The following is a 15,973-nucleotide window of genomic DNA, read 5'->3' as shown; positions in this document are numbered from 1 at the left end:
ACCTATTGTGGTGTGGTGATGGTGTAAATGGAATCTCTCAACCGTGTGGTTCAGGTGAAAAGCCACAGAGGAAGGGGGCCCCTCTAGACCCCAGTCTCCATGGCCACCATGATGCCCAGTCTCCCCATTCTCCATGGCCACTGTGATGTGCACATGATTGAGAACCTGCGATTGCTTTCCTTGCCTGGGTGGGGATTTACCTTCAGGTGCGGTCTGAACGGGCCAGACCCAATAGGGTCACACACAGGTATCATACTGAGAACACCAGACTGACCAGATGTTTGTTCTGTTTTGAGTTTTGACATTCTATGTTCCATAACAGCTATTATGTGTTTATATATATATTTATATATATATATATATATATATATAGCCAGCTATACCCAAAGTCATCTTGGATTGGGGAAACCTTGAGCTTTATGTGTCCTTTTGAATTGAAGATCAGTCAGCTGTCCGTTGTATGTGGAGTAAGGAATGGATCATTCCTTCAGTGTTTCCTTTGCAATGTGAGATTCAATTAAATCGTCTATTTCAAAACAAATGAATAGAAGTCAGGAGGACTGGCACGGCGCCTGGGCAAAGAAAACCCTCTCTCCAAAACATGTCCTGGGCTGAGTCAGATCCATTATATTTCTTTAAACCATTTTCAACTGTCTCCAGGTATACTTGCTTCTCAGAGTATCTAGTATAGTCTTTGTGTTGTCACCAAAATAAATGTCCCTCTTTTGTGTTAAGTTTTGTAAGCTGACGGTCCCTTCACTTTAAGGCTTAATGCTCTTGCTAGTGTTTTACGTTTTTTAAATATTATAACAATGAAGAATTAATGATTTAAAATCATGCAGTGGGAAGCAGAAAATAATGTAGCCCATCTTGATGAGTTGAAAAGAGCAGCATGTTGGACAGCGTTACTGCAGAACCCCAGTTCAAGTCTCTCTGATTTGTACTAGCTTAAGGTATGAATGACTGATGTGATTCATCAGGTGGAGTCGGTGTTGGGATTTCAACTTATTTTGCACACCGTTGTTCCATGACTTGAGGTTAGCGTTTCCGAGCCAGAAGGCAGCCATGTTGGTAAGGTCAACACAGATATACTAAACACATTTAAGAGGGGGAAAAGTCTTCAATTGGTCCAAAACTGGTTCCCAAGAGGGTTGCAGGGAGTAGAAGGAGTCCAGTGCAGGGAGGATTGTGAGCGGATGTAGAGCTGTGGTGTCACCTGACGCTGTAGGGTGTCATTTGTGGGACCAGCCCTTTTTGTGTCAGTCATGTCTTATTTTATTGTTCTTATTAGGTTTTTAATTATCCCTGGGATATAAAACAGATGTATTGGTTAAGGGCGGTCAGGCTGTTACCTCTCTCTCTCTCTCTTGTAATGACCTCTCTCTCTCTCTCTCTCTTGTAATGACCTCTGTCTCTTCAGAGCTCAAACTCCTAAACAATCAACTAACCTTATGCTTGGCATACTGTGCATATTTAACTAAAACAAATAGAAAAAAAGAGACATTCTGAAAGGAATTTGGAGTATGTATGTTTGTTCTTTTAAAGTTTGTATTATTTCCACACTGTAAACTTTTTTTTTAGTTGAGTGATTTAATGTGTAAAAGAACCATGCTTTTATTGTTTGCATTAATCAGTGGTTGTTGATTTTTTTAAAAAAAAAAATTTTTTATTCTATTTCGTATACAACTCGGTTGTCTCAAGCTTTTGTTTGTTTTTTGTGTGATATGTACATGTTCTTTTACTGATGTTGCTGTTATTGCTACAGCATATTATATATATACCTAATATGTCAGATCACAGTTATCTGTTGTGGGAAGACAAAGCACCTCCTTTGGTTAAATAATTAGCCTAAACAAACAAACAAAAAATACACGTATTTACAGTTAGGGATCCCATACTGTGGTTGCTGGTCTTGACTAGCCTGAGACACGGGGGCTTACAAGGCTAACATTGCTGTTATCCAACAATGCATCATAGAACATTTTTTTTCTCAAATCTGTCAAAGGTCACCAGTCAATATTATGGCAGTTATGCAAAGTAACATTTTGTATTCGTTAACCTAGGGTATGAGTTTGTCAAGACCACACACACACACTTTCTTGTTCATCTGGCATGAATAACATTCATGTGATATGCAGCAAATCATTGTTACCTCGTTTCTATCAGGCCTTTTTTTTACATGTTCTTGTAATGCCTCAGTGTAGAGTCACACGGAATTTACTTTTGGTTAAGGGTAAAACTAATCTGATGTTCTGATCCTGGTACAATATGAGAGAGCAAGCCATTCTCTCATCCAGTCCTTCACTCTAATGTCTAGCATCTGCGTGTGTGGGTGCGTATGTGAGCTTTTAACTGGTGAGGAGATTTTTTTTTTTTTTGTTCTTTCAAGTGTATCTCCATGCTCAGTCTCTGTCCCTATTTCTCTCTCTGCTCCTTGGAGAGTGCATCATCTTCCTCCTCCTCTTCCTATATAGTTCTCACAAGGCATTGGCCCCGCAGTTACTCTGCCCTGGCACATTCTGCTGAGTCAGAGAAACGGTAAAGACAGTAGTGACTCGGCACTAAAGACTTAGCTCCAGATTGCGGCAGACTCGTCAACAAGTCCAGCCTGGACCAGTCAGTTCTGGGCCAGATTGAGCTGCTCTCTGGCATAGTGGTTCAGGTTGGGTCTCAGCATGGGTTCCCAGGGGGTGCATTGTGATTCTCTGCAAAGTCCATATCATGTCCTCCTTAAATCTACATACAAACACTATAACTATGATGAAGAATCGATATTTAAATCCGAAGAGAGAATCGTGTCTGAATGCAAAATGTTGTATCCAATTGGAAATAGTTCAATCAATGGATCAATTTATCTCCCGTTTTAAGAATTTAGTGCCTTTTTTGGACAGTAGACTGTTCTGTAATTAAATTGTAGTATATAATATATATATATATATATACATATATATATAAATGTTTTGTACAGTTTCTTTGTTTGAACAAACTTTTTTTAAAACTTGTGTTTATTTTAGTATTGTATCTACTAGAAAAAAATAAAGCTATATCAATAATGAAACACTTTGTTTGTCTGTTTTCATAATCCTGGCATTGCATGAATAAACTGCATAGTGGTTGTATTCATGCAGATTTGGGACAATCACACCCAATCCAGTGCACCTAGGTGAAAGGCCATGGAAAACACTTCTTTAAAATGACCACAAGGAGACAGCATTACACTCTTGTCTAGCATCAGACTACAGTGCATGAAACCAGATGCAAGCAATGTATAAATGTGCAAATAGCAACAATCATGAGTCCTGCCAGCTTTACCATATATGGTGAAAATGCTATTTAGGAAGTTGATAATTTGGTGGCCTCCGATAGAGTTAGAAATATATCCGCATGCTACCTACCTTTATTTTGTTGCCTAGATCTCCAGTCAGCTACTAGAACATGGCACTGGAGCAAACATAATGGTATTGAAGCCTCAAGTTTAACTGGGCAAAAGGGGGAAAAATGTGATTATGGCTGACAAAAAATTGTCTTCGTGATTGTTGTAATCTTGCAGCGGGAAAAAAAATCAGCTCAATTTACAATGAATTGTGTTGATATAAATTTGATTAGGACTAATAAGGTAATCGTTTCTGTTTGTAGAAGCAGATGTAGCGATGGTTTCTGCGTTTCTAATTGTCACCTCAGAGGTCCTGGCCTTTCCAGGAAACGGCCTGCCAAGCTTTCCCCATCAGGAGGAAAGAACATGGCCGTGTCGTTCACAGGTTAGGGCAGAATTACATAGCCCTCCGGGCGTCCTTGTCCTCTAACCATCATTCTGGCTCTTCCAACGACATTACGTTTTGTGTTTCCGAACAGCTCCCGATGTACATGACCCTGGAGCTATGGTCCAACAACAACCAGGGACGGACTGGCAACAAAAAGCAGGAATTTACCGCCAAGTGGCCCCAATTTGATACGCCAAATTCGAACTGACACACGTTTATCGATCAATGAACCATTAATTAAAAAGCACAATCTGTTTAGTATTGTTTGTGTTCTGGTCCTATTGGATCTGTGCTGGTTCCTGCCTCCCCTTCTTTTCAGTGCCATGTTCATCTGTTTGATTAGACTGTACAGAAACAGACATCATTTGTACTGCTGCTTTGTAGGTTATAATACGAAAAACTGGGATGAGTAGCCCATTCATTATTTCATGAAAGTCATAATTTGTCAATTTTACAAATGTACGTTTATTTTACCAATTTACAGTCAAAGTCGGTAACCATTTCCCCCAAAGTTTTAACACTTTAGAGAAAACCACCAATGAAACGCATTGAAACACCAGTTTTAAAATTGAATAATATTTTGCTCTTCTATGGATAAAATACCAGTGAGAGTCGTTTAACCAAGGGTGTCACATTTTCGTAATAGTGCTATAAATATAGCTTGCTGTTGCAAACAATCGTGTGTATGCCTGTTACAGTTGTCCTCAGCCGACCTCTCCTAATATTTGATAAGATCAGTGCCGCTGCTCCCATAACGCACACTACGCGCTGTGCGTAGGGCACCAACTCCTGTGGGGGCACCAAAAAAATAGGCAACTGAAAAATCATCAGAGTTATAATAATTATAATGCCGATATTATTTCAGTATATAAATATTAGGGACCTTTTAGGCATGTATATCACAAAACAGGCAGAACAAGAGATATATTTAATTGCTTAAAAAAAGTTACGCACAGTCAGTCCGTCTCAACCACTGCCACTGTTTAAAGTCAGGTAGGCTATGTGATGGATTGACAACCTCAGTGAAGTTTGCTTGGTATTAGACACGCTTGACGTTCACGACATTGCTGCTCATTAAAACTTAAACGAACTACTTACACGTGTTTTTCTAACTTGTGTTCAGTTGTGAAATTATAAATAGTGTTCGAACATGATATTAAACTTAAGGCATAGCGGTGCGTCTAACTGTTTCCAAATCCGTTCGTCTTGCACGGAGTTGACGTTTCAAAATAAAAGCTCGTTCATAGATTAATGTATAGGCCTATTGAAGGGTAGTTAAAGTGAGTCAAATATCGGGGAAGTAAGACCTGGAATGGGCAACACATTTTGAATCATGTTCTCCGTTCAGTTCACGATTTCTCGTGAATGTAGGGCTTCTGTTCTGAATATTAACAAGAACTTTTGGAATAGAGTGTAAAGGTTCCAACCAAGATATGACATTTTAATTAACATTCTGGAAGGCTATGGAATAATCATGTAAGTGACCTGCAATTGTGAAAGTTATTTGAAATCAGATGTCGCATCTAAAATGAGTGTTCTAATGTCTCCATTGTAATACATTTGTCTATTATATATGGAGATTAAGTGGGGTTTGAAGAGAAACAAAACTTCTCGCAAATGTTTTGAAATCACCACCAAATCATTTTGATCACAAAAATGAAATTGCAAAATCCTGGAGGGATTATTAAAATATATCAAAGCCACGGTCTGTAACATTTTGGGCTATGTTTTTTGGTTTAATAACTGACTGGCCCACGCAAGACCGACCCACCGGGGAGAGTCCAGAACTTCCCAATGGCCCATAGCGCGCCTGGGTCCAACACATCTGTTCACCTTTCTCTCCAATTCATGTCTCCTCCTTGGATGAAACATCTGTATTTATGGGTCCATTACATCCGTTTCCAAGGCCCAATTTCACAGACAATTTGATAATCTGGCTGTTCTCGCTTACCATCCATGTGTGGATCAACAGGGGTTTAAATAAAGACTAATTCATTTGTGACAAGGACAACTGTAGGTCATTGGTGGGTCATGGTCTTGTCATTTTCTGTCCTGTGCTGAGGTTTTATCCAGAAATAGGGATAAATTAGGAATTGCTAGTTTTTTAGGTGAGGTTTTACTGAATTTTCCAGATTCACTCATGCCTTCCTTTTCTTTCTTTTCATTTGTGTGCTGTTTCATCATTAGGTGTACAGTACCTTACACCTACATGCAGATGAAACCCAAAAGTCATTGCATGAGATTTGGAAATGGCTAAGCCTCCTGAACAACAAGCACCTGTTTTCATTTTGACCCAAGATTCAAAACATCCAGGAAATTTAAAAAAATTGTTGAGTTCTTGTTTTGTGTGGAAAACACATATTTTTTTCCTTTTCATTTTTACATACATCCATTTATAAAAGACATTGTTCTACATGTCTGAAAATCCCTTTCTTCATGAAACCAATGAGAATAGGAATAATCCGTCTGTTTCAGCCCTTACCCTGTTCAACCTCTGAATGCTGCCTCAGAACAGAGAGAAATAACACGACCCTGAGGGGACGCTACACCTAAAGGAAGCAAGAGGCCACAAGCTAAGGGTGAGATGGCCATAACTGCTCCCTTAAACAACCACAACAACCCATATGTCCTGTAACAGCTGCACAGACTCCTGCATCACATAGAACAGTTTTGTCCAGTCTGAACCAGTGCAACAAAATGGATGCACTGACTGTGTTTAAGGGGGCTTTCACACTAGAGCGATATGGGCCGGGGTCCGCTTTAGCCGTAGTCCAGTTTGTTTTGTTGATGTGAAAGCTGTTTGCCGAAGAAACCGAAGACCCCTCACAGAAAATGAGAGTCTGGGATTTGGTTCACCTGAACTCCAGTGCGGTTCATATTTGGTGTGGAAGTTATCCCAAGTTAACGCTGTTTATCACCGTTAAATGTGAAATTATTTTTTACATGCAATTTTCTAAAATGTCTTAAAATATAGACTAGAGGACAGTTACATGGCAGTTCATGCTTGAAGGGTATGCATGTATTCTCTGCAAGCAAAGCTTCAGATTCATCTTGCATCGCCTCCTGTTTCTGCACAAACCTCCTAATCCAAGCAGTTCCCATAATTTATGGCAGAGCGAAAAGGACCAAATTAACCAAAAAGATGAAGTCAAACACATTGTGGCTTTCCTCTTTTTTCAAACCAAGTGTGAAAACCGCCTTAAGATGAGACTGTGAAGCAAGGGGTTACGGTTTGTACACTTGGCTCTACACTAGAAGGTGGAATTCGCACACAGTCTCCAAAGCTTGAAACTCAGTACCAGGCTGCTTAACTGTAAGCATATTTTTCCCTTTTCTAGAAATACAATACACACCTTTTCCGTGTTGTCTGCGATATTTACGTATTATGAAACAGCTATTTAAAATGCTACACCTGGACACTTGTGATTTCCTAGTTTGACATTACTTGTGATGTCCTGATGAAATGCTGTGACCTGTCCATATTTCATGTCGGCCTGCACTCTGTTTAAAAAAATAAATATCTAAAACATATGGCACATGCCATTTACACATGCTATGTTTTTTACATGGTCCTACATTGTATGTTGTTCTTCTCTGCACAACACTCTGAAATGCATTCTAGTTTAGTTTAAAAACATTTACAGTAAAGTAGCCTATTTGTCTGTTTGCATTGTGTTAAACTGTAAACATCCTCTGAGCACAATAATCTGTGTAGTGCAATTTAACAGCAAAAGTGTGATAAAAAGGCATATGGCTCAAAAATGGATGCCCCACTAAGCACCACAGAGTGTATTGGGTTTACACACACACACACACACAATCAAGTCATATCAGTAATGTGTGTGTGTTAACTCATGCAAACATTTTATTAAGAGAAGTGGTATAGTTTTTAGTTGTGTTGCATTTGCAAAAGATATGCTGTATTGTGTGCTTTGTGTCTGGGGCTTTGAGGAAATTAGTTGTAGTCTGAGAAAAGTATGCAAACAATTCTAAAAATAAAAGAACTGTAAAGGATTGGGTGAGTGTTTTGACACATCATCCAGTGAGAGTGAGCTCTTGTTGAAACACTTTCCACATCACCTCATTACAACTGACTTTTATTTGAAAATATCAGTTTTCCCTAAACAAAAGAACAGTCCAATGTAGAGACATCCAGCCAAGTTGATGATGGGGCCGAAATGTTTATTGGTGTTTTGAACAGCACCAGATGACATAGGATTCCCTTTCACAGCGTGGGTAGTCTCACCCTCTTATACACACATCTGTAGGCAAAAATGCAGAGAAATGCTTTTGTTGCAGGAGGAAAAGTGAACATGCATTTTTTGAATAAAATGTAAGATCAAATGTGAACCGATGTTTAGAACGTATTATTATTTTGTGTTGTTCATTTATTTATTTGTACACCATAGTTGTCATTTAAGGTGGTATAGGGTTTAGGTTAAGGTATATTTGGAAAGAGTTAACAAGTTGTTTGAATGAAAGCTGATAGAAATGCATGCGCTGAAAACAAAGGTTTTATTGTCAGGCAATTGACTAGATACCAAACCAAATTGACGCATGTCGAAGTGGCAGACAGTCCCGCAAACAACAGCTCTTAGGAGAAAGCATCCTTTTTTCTTCTGAGAGTTTCTTCTTTATCTAAAGCAAAGCTCAGTCTATTCATATAAGACAGGATCTGGAGTAAATCATGAATAAGTGGGTTATCAAACATGGTCAAAGCTTGCTTTCTAATACTTCTAGTCAGCTATCTTGGGCTCTTTCGGTTATCTGATTTAATCTTCATTAAAGAAGAGAAGAGAGTGGTTTTAGTTAATTTAGCAAATAGGTCATTTCAGCTATCCCTATCTCACAGCCACTCAACATGGTTGAATTTAAGTTTGGCATTTAAAGGTCAACAATCATTCCATTTTCATCATAAAGGATTGAAAGCAGATTCAATGTGATACATTTGCTCACAGAGCTTCAAGTGTATAATTTTAGTCAGTGTTGTGTGATGCCTTTACCACTGTATTTATGAAAACAACATGTGTCTGAATTTCCCACAACAACACATACTGACACACACACACACAAACACACACACACACACACACGCACACACACAGAGAGAGAGAGAGAGAGAGAGAGAGAGAGAGAGAGAAAGAAAGAGAGAGAAAGAGAGAGAGAGACACACAGACAGACAGACAGACAGACAGACAGAGAGAGAGAGAGAGACTTTGTAAACACTTTGTGAAGTGTAAAAGCAGTTTTTTTAAATAATGAATTTAATAATAGATAGAGAATTGATAATAATAGTAGTAATAAAATAATAGATAATAATAAATAGTAAATGATAACAAGTAAAACATATTTCCCTATGTAAGTTTACAGGACTGTTATAAAGATTTGAAAATGTAGTGTGTAGGTAATTCAGTGAGTAGTTTTGTTTATATAAAAGTATTTCAGAAGAAGAAGTGAAAAGATTCCCCAATGTTGCTGTGCATTCTATAAACTTGTATTCTTTGTTTAGAATACTTTTGATTCTTTTTTAAGATTTTACAGGGCATGACAGATACTAAAAAAGCGTTATTATGCTTCAAACATGCAAACAATATAGTGAAATTGCAGAAGAATCTTGAAAAGGTTCAAGATTCATGAGATCAGGTTTTGTATACTAAATGACGTGTGATTTGAATCGTGTTATAAACATTTTTCAAAGTGATTATTTCAGAACTGACATAATGCCCTTCATTCATAATACGCGCATTAATTTCAATGTTGATGAATAGAAAACACCGTGAGCCTCAAAGGTTCAGATATGTCTCTTTCACTCTGTATAAGATTCACTCGAAGATGTGAAACAGAAGAAAGGGTGCTTTCGGTGTTGTGTTGTTTTACATATATAGTTCAACACTGGGCGAGCTGAATGGAAGGCTTTCCCGCCTCGTAATGCGTGTTTACGGGCAGCGGCGCGGGGAAAGTCCGGAGGGAGAGAGGGCTCCCTCCAGAGGTGAAAGAAACATTCAAAACACCTCTCGCCTCCACCTCTCCCCGCAGGTTTCTCAGAATACACTTGTGTTTTGCACATTTACGCATAACCACGCACACAAACGTTTTTCAAAATCAGAATTGTAGGCAAATACAGTCAATATAGCCTAAGCATAGTGGTCAGCTGTCTACCTAAGATGGACATGACCATGGCTATTGCACTAGCTACACATAATAATGACGGGATTGTGGACCGTTTAGTCCTGTTAATATGACGTCTGCCAAGTGAAGTGCACATAACCACACCTATAGGCCTATAGGATCATTTACATTTTCTCGAGGGACTGTGTCCAAGGATTTTCTATATTGATAAATATGTTTAGTCATACACACAGTGAGGCTAGATTGGCTATTGTTCTTTAAAAACATAGAATAGTATTTTTTCATCTTTTAATTTGGAAACCGTTCCTGCCTCATCTAATTCATATGCTATTTTTAATGTGAAACTGACATCTGGTTCATTATTTGGATTTGAAAGGCTATCCATGTAAACTCTTATTAATGGATAATGGTTAAATAAAAATGCAATTGGTATTAGGCCTACTCCATTACGCATTGAACTCTGCATTGCATACTGAACTCTGCGCATCAGGGGAAAAGCCAAATGAGGTGACGGGGCTGAAAGCGACGGCGGTAGGACCGCGCAGATAAGGACGACGATACGGGCGGAATTTCAGACAAGGGCTTGCTTAGCTTAATGGGAGTGCGAAGGGAGTCGTGGAGTGTATGTAGGGGTACCATTTACACTGAGAATATTGATGGACATAGCAACCGAACAAGTCGCCCGAGCGTCCAAGCAATGAGCCGGTGTTCCTTCTGAATCGCAGGGTAGGTAAAGTTTCGAAGTGCATTTCTGTGGTTGTATATCTAATCATGTCAATGTGTTTAACTGACGCTCTGGGACTGGGTTGTTCCCATTGTGGTCAACATAATGTGATGGAGTGCCTCTTAAAACTCACTGCCTTGTTGGGCCTAAATCCTATTTAACCTAGGTTAACTAATGCGCCACGAAATAACATGTGGCACGTGTGGAACTACCATACGCCCTCTTTCTCTTTTGAAACTGTATGCGTCTAGGTTATTGGTTATGTACAGAACAATGTGTTCATTGGTGAAAGACACGACTTAACGACTACATGGTTTTCTAATTCGTATTATGACCTGATACTCTGTCGAGGGATGCTTCCCCTGAGCCGGTAGGCGTACATCCGTGCGGGTTTCCTCTCACGCCTTGAGCCGTAAAACGATAATCCAGCATCCTCCGCAGACGTCCCTGTTTAAGAGACTGCATAGAAATAAGCCCTCCAAGTTGAACAGAACTCGAGTTGGTCAAGTAAAACATACAAACCCTAATGTTTCTGAAGAGCATGTTTTTTAACAGCGAAAATTTAAGTTCAACTGGCCTCATGAACTGATTCGTCCTCGAAACGGATAGGCTATTTGTTGAAAGGTAAGGTGACTACGTTTCTCCTTTCGTGATTGCACTCTTCCAACGCTGTGTCCAAGTGATAATCGGCATCAAATTCACATAATTCCTATTTATGGAACTCTGTCACATTTGAAAGTTGTATAATAGGATAGGCTACTGTAGTCTTTCTGATATCGGGCATTGCGTACCATTTCATGGCATTAGAGGTACCCCTAGCCAGCGTTGTAACTTATTGGGCTAGACCACGTATAGGCAGTTGGTACCACTGAGACAGAGGGTTTTTAATGTGTATATTTTTCTGTGGACATGAATGCGTGTTTGATGGTGTGATTAGTCTTTAATAGTACGTCTTTTTTACACGTATACATATCTGCATTGCCTGATGGGTCCTGTTCGCTAACATCGTTTCCATACAAATCTGTCGGATGTCTATAATGTGTACAGATTGTCTTGGCGAATGACTACTGTCCTTGGATATGTAATATTAATTTACATTTTCTTGGTTCTCAAATGACAAGTTCTGTCCCAAGTTAGCAAATTCTTATTTTTACAAAGCCTATACCATAGAGATGGTCTGTGTGCCTGATTTGTACTGTCCATTTGGTCATGGAATCTGCATGGGCTTGTGTCAAGATTGGGTAGCCTACTCTAGACTAATTTATTTGACACATTATCTGACTTGAAGTGTTGGTAGTACAGAGCAGGATCTGAATGCATGTGACCCATGCACCCCAAACCTCTGCTGGTCCACCTTGAAATGCCCTTCCTGACATTAAGCAAGCAACTATGTTGAGTGTGTGTGTGGGTGTGGGTGTGTTCGGACACACTCAAAAAGTCAGACAGGATCCTGCATCCAGCCATGCTAGATTATCCTCAGGAGAGGACATCAGCCTGGTGGACTGCAAGGCCTTCAATCCCTGAGAGCAGTCCCCTCTGAGACAAAGATTAAAACTCTGGCCAGCGCGATTGTGTTCCTCTCCTTCCCCGTCTCCTGTAATTCCCCCCAAAGTTCCCATGGCTGGAGATAGCTTTTGTTATAACTGACCAATGGCAGGGAATGGTCAGGTGTTTAATGGTGGGACGGCAGCATGCCATTGTCCAGTTCTGGTCTGTGCCAACAGTGTTAATGCAACTGATAAAGTCCCCTTTTTGCTTTGCATAATGGAGTCTGATAGTCTGATACAGGCACCACTGTTGTTATGCCTTGTGGTGCCACAGTTTTGTGTGTTTAGATGCTTGTTGTTTCTGTTGTTTGTTGGTGATATGAGATAGGAAGGCGTCCCCGGCCAGGGTCATCACGTTTCAGGCAGGTACCCACGGCAGGGTAGAAACAAATAAAACCCTAAAGCTATCTCCATAAGCTCCTACACGCTTATCCGTGGAGGAGATAAGTAGTTTGTCTTTTTAGCACTCTCTCAGGGCACTAAATCCTCCCTCTGCGCAGTGAACCCTATAGAAAAGGTTGAACAGGAGGCACTGGTTTCGTCCCAGTAGATAGTTGAGATGGAGTAAATGGAGAATCATCGTTTGATTCAGTAGAAGACAAATTGTAGTTTGTTGTTTTGATGGCTTTATAGGAAGGTGTTTGATTGGTTGGTTGCCTGTGCTTGGTGGTGAAGCTGTGATCGCAGCATCCTATTTCAGTGGCGGTGGGTTGCCCCAACTTCCTTCCAGTAAATATGATGCTCTCTCTCTCTCTATCTCTCTCTCCCTCACACACACACACACACACACACACACACACACACACACACACACACACACTCTAATCTTCTCTGTCTCTCACACACATACTCTCTCTCTCTCTCTCTGTCTTGCCTCTATACCCATTTCTCTCATTCTGTCTCTGTCTCTCTCACATACTCTCTCTTTCTGTCTTTGCGGAATATTTATGTGAAGTTGGTATGTTGCCTTTAAGTTATTTTTGGTGGCCATATGCTGTTAGACATTGATGTTGTAGAAATGATGAGAGACATCTGTCCTCAAATATGATGTTTTAAAGACAACTGAGGCTTTTATCCTCCACCAATGTGCAGTATTGCTTATAACTGTTTATGACTGACATGAACACTCTCAAATGCCTGAGAGAAGCCACTGTCAGTTATTAACAACAATTTGTCCATTGAATTATGCCCTTTAGATGTTGAGTAGAGGAGACATCTTTGTTTTTGATATACATTTGAATGCATACCAGAGCTTCTTTGGAACTTTGATGTATCTAACCCAGACCCAGAAGTTTTGGAATCTGTGTGCGTGTGTTCAAAGGATATAAAATACCTCATTGTGTCCAGATGCTTTGCGCTCAAACATGTTTGGCCTTCCTCTACGGCGTTGTCAAAGTGATGTTAGTGAACTTGTGTTGAGCAGGAGTTTTGGGATCAAGAGCTCACATCTGCATTAAAGCCCTTCAGCAGTCATGTCAGGAGCCAGCCTCAACTCTGCATTGTCTTTAACCATAGACAAATCGCAGCCTTACAGTGCATAGACTCAATATCCCATGATGCTAATTGACTGAGTCAAGACAAATAACAGGGCTAGTGCAAGACCTTTCATAGAGAGCGTTGTCTATATATATCCTGTGTCTTTCACACACTTTCTGAATGGCAGGAAACAGCAGACCAAAGTAGTAGTCGTCTGTAGTAGTAGTAGTTTGAGGAGATACCTCCAGCATTTAAAGCCTTGCCTCAGTACTCCAAATAAGCTGTGATCAGATTGATAACATATGTTGCGGTGCATTGTGGGATATCTGAGGGCAACTGCATCCTGTCTACACATGAGTGGCACAAGCTTGTTGTTTGGGGACACTCAACAGTCTTTTGCACCAGGCCTCTGCAATCTCTTTGCAGTATCTGGTGTCACGTTAGCTTCAGAAGAATGTGTTGCCACTAAAAACAAAAGCGCTTGTAGAAAATAAGGATAATTGGTTAGGTTCAGAATTATGATCACGATCGTGTACTCTAAGCCTGTTATGTAGGACAGAAGCAAATAAACTGGTAGCAGTTTTTGATTAGAAAGTCAGCTGAAAAAAAATCTAGAGTGATTGCTTCAGTTACAACATATAAGATGGCAAAGGTATCATTGAGTCTTTCAAGGCCAGTTTTTTTGTCTTTAAAGAAAAGCTTGCTGTGCTTTTAAAAGAGTTGTTAATTTAGCTTAGAGACTACTGAAAGTCTTAGTCCTCTAGGAAATCCACACATCACCAGATGTCCGATTTGATTTACCACACGCTGCTCATGTTGTCAGCAGATCCGTCAACCGACACATAATCAAAATCAGTGTTGCTGAGTGCTTCAGTGACGTAGTTGTATGTGCTTCCACTACATCTGTATGTGGAAGTCTGTACTGTAGAAGAGAATGAGAATGAGAGAATAATCATGATTGAATGAACTGCTGTGAAGTTGTTGTTTCCGGTGTGTTGAGAGAAGGGGTTACGAGCAGTAAACGGACCCTTGTGAGCACAGAAAGGCTGTCGGCGCTGTAATCCTCTTATTCTAAATCTATTTTATCCACTATTATATTCCATCTAATCTTGAGTTTAAGGAATCAAATCCATTAGTAAAACCGTTATAACATATTCTTTGGTTGAGAACAGTATGAAGGGAAAAAAAAGACAGAAGGCCCTCTTCAAACCAAAATTGCATTTGCCACGGAGAACATCGGGGCAAAGAGATGGAAGTAAAGGAAAGCCTGGCTCCCCTCCTCCTCCTCGTTCTCCTCCCCGTCAGAAAAATTTGCCGTCTCGCTCAAGGTGGTCCATTCGAAAACCAAGGGGGATGGCGGTTGCCTGGTTACCGGACGTAAAAACAAACAGGTCTGTAAAAAGCAGTAATTTCAGATCCTCTCGGTCCTGCCTGGAATAATCAGAATGCAGGAGATGGATCTGGAAATGAGTTTTATATTCTAGGGGGGCCAGGCCGGTAAAGAGTCCCTGATAATGGCTGCGTGGGATCTGGTCTGGACGTGGCCTGGCCTCGGGCCAGATCCGTGCCAGGGTTTGAGCTGAACACTGAGGAATATTTATTTATTTTCTTATTATTGCCCCCCCCCCCCTTTCTCCATGTGAACAACATCAACGACACATTTCCTGTCGAAAATGAAATAGCCAAGTCGGTGCTTGTTTATAAGCCAGGCTTGAGCAGTAAATAGAGGGTGTTCTGTGCCGGTGCATCTGTGAGAGCTCAGCTGGCCCTGACTTTATTGATTGACCAGGCAACCGATCCAGAGACCAGGTACTTCTTCTCTTCAAGACAGTTTGGTAGAAATTGCAATGAAGGTTGAAACGCCAAATTTTGTGCCTTAATTTAATTAAGACCTGTCTGTTGATATCAGTGTCAGATGATGTCTTTTTTGGCATACAAGGTGTTTCCAAGATGTTGAGAGTAAAGGTACAGCAAGTCGTTAGCAGACATCTGTTCCTCTGTTCTGTATCCCACTGAAATAAACTGCATGTTTGTTCCATGCAGTATCGATTTCTACTCTTTTTCCTCACGCTCTGGTACTCTGGTAGACATGCTCTACAAGTTTTCAGACATACTTGTACTTTTTCACTTTGAGTGCGCTCCAGTGATGTTGCTGCCTAGTGTTTGTGTCACTTGTATTGTGTCTTAGTTGCATCTCTTTTAATCCTAATGTTCATAATGGCTGAGGACAGGCCACATGGAGGTCAAAAGATATTCCTTTTCCTGTGTGCCGGCACCTTCAAATTTCTTTCATCAGTGTTCAGTTTTGCACTTATATGTGTTACAAAATGCCCTTG

At 40.2% G+C, this 15,973-nt stretch overlaps 1 protein-coding gene across 2 annotated transcripts in view; it reads left to right on the top strand.

Annotated features, from left to right (window-relative positions):
• The first annotated feature begins 10,373 nt into the window (after positions 1-10,373).
• LOC105907254 (RAC-alpha serine/threonine-protein kinase-like) overlaps positions 10,374-15,973 on the top strand; it is a 34,077-nt gene continuing 28,477 nt past the window's right edge. The window contains exon 1 of one of the 2 annotated variants that reach the window (XM_012835544.2): positions 10,374-10,616. The gene's annotated coding sequence lies outside the window, so the exon portion shown is untranslated. The other variant, XM_031582070.1, reaches the window with a different exon arrangement.

The sequence above is a fragment of the Clupea harengus genome, chromosome 15 (genome assembly GCF_900700415.2).
Source record: "Clupea harengus chromosome 15, Ch_v2.0.2, whole genome shotgun sequence".
NCBI classification, from domain to species: Eukaryota; Metazoa; Chordata; class Actinopteri; order Clupeiformes; family Clupeidae; genus Clupea; species Clupea harengus.
The sequence above is the reverse complement of the archived record's forward strand: the minus strand, read 5'-3'. Positions and strand labels throughout refer to the sequence as shown.